This window comes from Chanos chanos, chromosome 7 (assembly GCF_902362185.1).
Source record: "Chanos chanos chromosome 7, fChaCha1.1, whole genome shotgun sequence".
Classification (NCBI taxonomy): domain Eukaryota; kingdom Metazoa; phylum Chordata; class Actinopteri; order Gonorynchiformes; family Chanidae; genus Chanos; species Chanos chanos.
The window spans coordinates 24222331-24230357 of NC_044501.1; the positions used below are offsets into that span (position 1 = coordinate 24222331).

At 40.8% G+C, this 8027-nt stretch overlaps 1 non-coding gene across 1 annotated transcript; it reads left to right on the forward strand.

Annotated features, from left to right (window-relative positions):
- Positions 1-447: 447 nt before the first annotated feature.
- Positions 448-638, forward strand: LOC115817703 (U2 spliceosomal RNA). Its single transcript, XR_004025493.1, has one exon. It is a non-coding gene; the product is annotated as a U2 spliceosomal RNA (small nuclear RNA).
- The last annotated feature ends 7389 nt before the right edge of the window (positions 639-8027 follow it).

Sequence of the window (8027 nt, forward strand, 5' to 3'; positions counted from 1 at the left end):
ATAGAAGAGAGCACTGGTCTCCCATATAACTAAAAGAGGTACAGCTGCGACAATATGTAACCATACACTAGTATGTAGTAATATACATACTGCATGTGAGGACTGAGTGACTTGTGGGAAAAACATTTAGAATGGTGACATCAGCACATCTGCTCAGGCTATAGCCTATATCAAAAATCCATAATAGTGGAAATCTAGATTAAACAGTGCGGAAGACCTCACTCACAGCAGTCTTCCACACTGTTTAGTCCATAATCCGACATCTCTCCTCTAGCGTTTTGGGCTACGGAAAACCGAAAAATACGACACCCCCCTCTTTGAGGATATCTGTGGTCGGACTGCAGGTTCTATATGCACACCGTTTCAGCATTTTCCCTTGTTCTGAGAGATTGACAGGTCTCCTGTGCCTAGTTACAGTTGCTAATGTAAGACTGGACAGTGGTAATGCAATGTTCTCTGCCTTTTGGCTAAGATCATGTGTAGTATCTGTTCTTATCAGTTTAATATCTGATACGTTCTCTATCCAAGAATGCGATATTAAGCGCATTTTTAGAACAGGGAGTTGGCACAGGGGCTTGCTCCGGCCGCTCCACACATCGGCTCGGTATTGCAGTGCTTCCGAGAGCGGACTAGCTGGGTAGCGTAGTGGATTTCCCCACCATGTAGTATGTGGAACACTGGGGTTTGATTCCACACACAAGCACACCATCATGGGCAGCTGTGGTCTAAAGGTTAGAGAGAACCGGGCTTGTGACTGGAGGTTTGCCGGTTTGATTCCCAGGCCCAACATTCACGGCTGTGTGCCCTTGAGCAAGGCACACAATGCTCCCTGGGTGTAAGGAATGCTGCACACTGCTCCTGCATCTGGTGTGTGTGTGTGTCCACTACTGGTGTGTTGGATGGGTTAAATGCAGAGGACAAGCTCTCTGTTCACAGTGTGTGTGTACAATCACGGAAACTTACTTAATTCCACGGTGGTATCAAAGGGAAATATTTAAATACCTGGACAAAGCCGAAACAGCCATTGTAGCCTTGGCTCCTCTCTGCTATGTGCGTTGCATTGAGCCAATAAAGCGGGAGCAGACGAGATGGCTCAAGCTACTTGTTGGTTTTTAGAAAGCAACTCAGAATTACAAGAAATAAAGTCAGAATTGCAGGAAATAAACTTGTAATTGTGAGGAAAAAAAGTCAGCATTCCAAGAAATAAAGTAGCAATTAAGCAATCTTTTTTTTTATATAATGTGGCGGAATAGGGTTTCCATATACAATGTTTCACCTTTACCACCTGGCATAGAATGAGCAACTGAATTGCTGTCTTGGCATAGGAGATCACATCATTTCCTGGCGCATAGTTCATAGAGACTTTTTTTTTTAACTCTTACAGAGGCAATTCAAATTGTGGTGAAGTAAAATACCCCCAAATAAATATACTCAGGTAAAAGTCATATTACAATTTTAAAAAATCAGCTTCGTTACAGTAACTAGAGTAAATGTAATTTGTTACTTCCATCCCTGCTACTTAGACACTAGAGCCCAAATACAACATCCCGTCACACCCGCACTTCATGCAGACTGTAATGCTAGCCTTGTACAACGAAGCAAAAACCAAAGTGACAGAAATTCTGAAAAGTTCTGAAGAGTTAACTCATTAACTTGCATCTAAAATTGAGTGTTGTGTGCTGAGGTGCAATTTTCTTAATTTCATATTAATTTCATACAGACAGACCCATTCAATTTAATATTATTTTATGTTTGAGGACTATTTATTTTTGTCTTGCTTTCAAAGAATTTCTCCTAGGGTCAAGCTCACTACTGGTTTAATAGTACAAAAACACAACAATAGTTCAGCATTGGTAATACATCAAAGATAAACCCATTGTTTTCATTCCAGTGTCATATCAGTAGATTTTCTTAAAAAATATGTGGAAGAATTGAGCTATAAACATAGTATTGTGAATCGAATCAAACCGTGAGCTAAGCGTGTCGTTATAGCTCTAATGTGTTCATATATTTCTGTTTATTTTCTGCTTATTAGTAAATTGTTAACTGAGTATAGTACTCCAGTCAAATGTAAGGCTGCTTATTGTTGTAGTGGAGATAAACCCTTCTCTGGTTGGTACACATAGTGACACCCCAGTGATTATTTTTCCAATATCTGAACAATATCACTTTTACATCATTTATAGAACCAGTCATGGAAGCTGGCAATATGTAAGATTGACAATGAGAAACTCACTTACATTTGTGTTTTTTCCCGATTGCTAACATGCATTGGTCACCGGTCAAAAATTTCGGGCATTTCTGCAGTAACCATATTGTAATATATAGAAAATCTTAGCAGAATATTTACAATAAAATGAAATATTAATCATTCCAAACACAGCTGATTGCAATTTCAGCTGAAAGCCTACCCAGGTGTCCTGTTTTTAATCTCGTTACCAAACAGAAAAAAGGGGATGGCTTAAGAATAATTTTGTTTGGAAACATGGATCAAGGAAGACAGGTTGGTGGGTAAAGAAGAGTGGCAGGGAGAGGAAGAATGCATGGAGGACAAAGGAGAGGAGGACCAAGAGTGGTGTTCTCTGATGAGTTAAAGGCCACAATTATTGACCATGTTGTAAACCAGGGTCTCTCTTCTAGGATGCGTGTGTGAGCATGTCTGTATGAGAGTGGGCATGTGTGTGAGAATGTGGGTGTGTGCGTGTATGTGCGCAGCTGGAGAGAGAAGGAGGAGCGAGGGAGAGAGGCTGTGTGCAGGCGCACAGAAGAGAGAAGGAGGAGCAAAGGAGGGAGAGTGTGTGCAGAGGTGCACAGGTGAGAGGTAGGTGTGGTATATGAGTGTAGTGCGCAAGCGTTTGTGCTAGGCACCAACGAGTGTGGGGGATGGGCAGCAAGAAGTGCGTGCGAAGGAGAGAAACAAAGGATCTGTAATTCAAGACCTAGTCTTCACTAAACCCAAACTTCTGTCCAACCCTTAGCTATTCCTGAAATCCCAGCACTGAAGTGTGTGATGTGACGGAGGGAGTTAGAGAGAGAGAGCAAGCACAATCTATATAATACGGATAATAAACAAGGAAAACAATTATATCACACGGTCTAAGACAGAATCTCACATGAATGTATTTAAACCACAAATGAATTCAAATAACAACACTTTCCTCACTTTAACCAAACACAATTAAGACTACCAGTTGCCCAGATGCCAGCCGTACCCTGCGCTCACACCAGCAGCGACTTCTTGTCGCGGAGTTGGCAAGTCACTGTGTTGCTGTTGCTTGCAGTTGCCTAGCTGTCGCTTGCAGCCAGCTTGTGGGCGCTGTTAATTCAGTTTTGAGGAAGCAGGCTACAAATGTATTGACAGGAGATGCATCAGTTTTCCTTAAAAAAGCATGTACTAATAAATATTATAAAAATATATTACATGTTATGTATGCTATATTTATCGTCTTTGATATTCATCCTGGAGTTGTATGTTTGTATTTTGTGAAAGGCGGGCCTATTAATGTATCGCCCAATATATGCGTGAACAAATCAGGTGCATTCCACAGAAAATACGTTTTGGGGGTAATTTATTTTACTATAAATAGTGTGATCTTGCTTCAAACACTGCCGTTTCACCATGGACTGCAAAGTAGCATTCGCAATCGCCACTATCCATGCACAGAGACAACGTTGGGAACCAAAATGGTAATATAGGAGCTAAAGTTTGAGAAAACGTTTCACAGCGAGAGAATGTAAGAGGAACATTATCTCTTTTACACGTGGTATCCACCGCCAGATAGAATAACGATGTCTCTTTATGCAGGGAGGATCACTCTCCAGAGAGATCCAATGCCAGAGAGTAACGGGTATCTCTTAACGCAAATAGGAACAGCGCTAGAGACATCCACTGCTAGAGAAATAATTTTCGATTCCGCCGCAGTTTTTGAGGTGAAATTGCATCATCGCTGTATCTAGTATCAGGTATCACTGCTGTATCCAATACCATTTTTTATGCCCAGCCTAGGGGTAACTGAGCATAACAAAAAAAGTGACTCCCCCTTTCCCTGTTCCCAATAACGTGCTATAACGAGTACAGTTCAAGCGGAAAAGTGATTTACAAAGGATGGTAGTGATTAGCGTCAGGGTGAGCATGGCCAAAATAACAAACAAAAGTTATGATATCACAAACTAAATATCCCACACCCACAAAAGAAAACAAAAGAAAATGTAAGTGGTTTACCTAATCCCTACCAGAAAAAAGGAGAAAAGATTAACCAGCAGAAAAGGTTTAACACTCCTACAACTACCCAGACTGTTCACACACAAACTATTTACAATATATACAATGAACATCAATTAGGAAGTATATACAACGAATGTCAATCCAACACACAGTAATTGCTTCACAAAAAGCACGGTCAGGTTGGGCCAGGAAAAGCAGGGGCAACCAGCATCTGAAGCACCATCTTCTTATAAATGATGCGTCAGGCTGTGGGCCAATCCCCAGCTGCAACCTGCAATTGAATACATTTAAGAAACAGAGAGAAATACAGGGGAAACACACCAGGAAGGGGGGAAACAGCACCACCCACAGACAAAACCATACACAAAAACAATAACACACTCTTTTGACAGTTGCCTTTGATGGGCCTGTAATGGCCAATGCATGTTGAATGTCTGTCAATAAAGACATGTTATGTTGCAAAATTAGTGTGCCTTGGGATGGCACACAGCACTGTGCTCATCATATCTTTCGTATAGCAAAAGCTGTAGCCTATATCTTTCATGGCTTAACTGGTGTGCTGTGGACTTGAATAGAGGACAAAGTATAGGTGTTTACAAGCCGAAAGGCAGAATACAAATGTTTCTTATTCAGTTAGATGGACATTATATCTAAGTTTTACGTTATCTCTCAGCGTTGGTAACATGTCCCATACTGTCTCACACAAACTTACTACTTGTCCCACATGTGGTCTGTTTGCATCTGGTCACCCTATACTTTCACCCTAAGTAAAGGACAGTTGCATAACCATCAAATATGTAATTAATGAGCCTTTCACTTAAACTTTTTTTTATTATGTTTTTATTATGTATGACAGTTCAATGACATTAAAGACTATGGGCCTACCACTGCTGTATTATACACCATGCAACACCTAACGAGTTTGTGTGGTTATCAAAATACAGGCTAAATATTACATATAGGCTGTCCGATAGAAAGTTACGGCGAGGAAGGGGGCAGGCTTCAGAACCCAGTACCACCCAGACCACTGACTGTTATTAACACTTGACAGGCTAAGCCATCAGCTAATGACTGTGGTCAGGCGGACTCCTGGAAACCTCCATCTAACAGCTGTATTCGGACAGTTGCGGGAGCTTGCAGGTCCGCATAACAAAGTTCTGCGGGCATCCGAATATCTCCGGCAAACAGCGGGTTTGGCGGAAGTTTACTTTGTCCGGATATTTCCAGATACACCACTTTTCACGCATTGTATTTTTCCTACTTTTTCATGTCTCTTTTAATATGGTTGAACTTGGTTTAACAATAAACCGTACACCATGCTACCAGCTAATGTCTACTCAATCTAAAGACTTTATTTTTTTCTCTGGCTAACAAATGGTAGTCATGCACAGACAAGGTAAGCCAACATGTTTTGTTGGTATATCATCACAACAGTTTGATAACAGTACCTGGAATTCTAAACGAACTTTTAATCAATCTTCCTTTCTTCTCCACTCACTTTTTTTCTCTCTCTAGCATCCTGCAAGACCTATTGAGACTATTCAAAAGAGTTACAGGATGAACCAAGAAGAGAATCTAGAGAAGAAAGAGGAGGGCAGGAGCACCACTCGCACGAGGCAAAGGAAGAGAAGAGTAAGTCAAAACATAATAATTTCACCGGTAGTGCTTAGTGCTTTTTCCAGTTTCCAGTGGTCTAATTTCAGTTTTCACTGTGTTTTGCAGCTGCACAAAGCTACAGCTAGTGTTCTTTAAACTGAGGAAGAGGCTGCCATGTGGAAGACCTCAACAGTAGATATGATTTCTGAAGAGGTGGACGCCATCTTGGATGGACGGCCAGTGTGAGTCCTCTGGCCCGTACCATAGAGTTGTCTGCACTGTGTGGGGTGCTAAAGAATGGACTGGACGAAGACCAAAATACAAAAATATTAGGGTTCGACCGATATATCGGCATGCCAATATTATTGGCCTATATGAGCTACTTACCGATAAATCGGTATCAGCGTTTTCAATGGCTGATAAGTGACAGTTAAAAAAGAAATAGAGAGACGGAGGATGTTATGAATGTTGTTGTTGCGTAGTTTGTCCTCTAGAGAGCACACTACAACTCCACTGTTGGTAACACATGAGCAAACACCACAAATGACAACAACTGGCTGACCCAAGCAGAGTCGAGCAATGTAGCCCACGACAGATATGATTTGTGTTCATGATCTGGTAAGTTGATAATTGTCACATGAAATACATTACTCAAATAATAATAAACATCCCCTATCACTTCTCCTCTAAGCCCAAATAAGCCTGACAACATTTATGTCAGCCATGCCTGGTTTTGCTACAGGAATGTGAAAGCCCCTACCATCAGTCAAACGTCAAAATTACGTGAAATGTTAGGGTATTTGAATGGTGTAGGCTAAGGTGTCGACAAACTAGACTGTAGCTTTGTTTATTAAACAGCGCGGCAGTTGTAGCGAGTAAACAAACAATGGTTCTATCATGTCTCTCTCGTCCGTTCTAAATATTTTCTGGCAGCATCGCTTACAGCAGCTTATAACGCTATCCATTGCTAAATGAGGTTACCCACAAAGCTAGCTAATGCCATGTTTATCACTGGAAGACTGCTACCATTAATACGCAGTTAAACTTTAGCGTTTATCTTATTCTGCCTAAATGAAGCAACCGTAAATATATCTGCGACTCGTATGCCTGTAGTTATAGTCGGTGCATTGAAATTATTAAACCAGAGGAGACACGTAAATAAACGTGAGCTGCACAAGTATCCAACATGGCTTGGTAGCCAAACAAAGTTATCAAGCTTCTCTTTCAAATGTTTAAGCGTGAAATCCCAAAGTCGTAAGTCCTCTTTGCAGACAGTCACATGGTATTAGATGCATTCAACAGCAGCGTTAGTCTAGGTCACTATCAGTTTACTGCATAGTCTAGGATGGCAGGTTTTAGATGGCGCCAAATGGTGTTTGAAAAATGGTTTCTCGTAGCTTGCACTGGACAGAATTAAAAGTGAAAAACATATGTATGGATGTATGTATATGTGTGTGTGTGTGTGTGTGTGTGTGTGTGTGTGTGTGTGCATTATAACTAAGCTCATTGTCTCTAAACCAGGTTCTTGCCAGACTTGCCAAGTTAGTTATACTTAACAAGTAATGAGCAGATCCATACACTTTTTTTTCACATACAATTTACAATTTACAATTTGGTATTTGGCTTTTAGCCAAAGCGAATTACAATCAGTTGGATTCCTAATACCTCATAAGCAGAGATCACAATAAGACTGAGCATCAATTTATCCCTTCGTATTGTGCCCCTGGAATACTTTGTTTCAAGTTTCAAGTTTTATTGTCATTTACTAGATAACAATTGTGGACATCATTATCAGCAATGAAATTCTTGGGCTCGGGGCCAGCTCAACTTGCAAGAGTAGCAGTTAAATAACAATAATAATATAATAAAAGAGCAATAAAGGTAGATATAGGGGTTCTATAGGAAGATATATAGGGGAATATTATGTACATGTGCATATATAGAATGTACAGAGCCGTAGAAATATAAATATAGAGGTATAAGAGTAGGAGTATAAAGGTGTGTAATGGGTGAACAGTCCTGAGTGGAAACAATCTTAAAGTGCTTCTGCAACAGCATGTGCAGCAGCATAGACGGTTGTGGTGTAGTGCAATATTGAGTTCTTTAGTGCAATGTATGTAGACAGTTATCAGTCTAAGGGTCTGAGGGTTCGAGGGTCCGAGCAGTGTCTGCAAGTGTAGTGTCAGTGGTTCAGGAGTCTGACTGC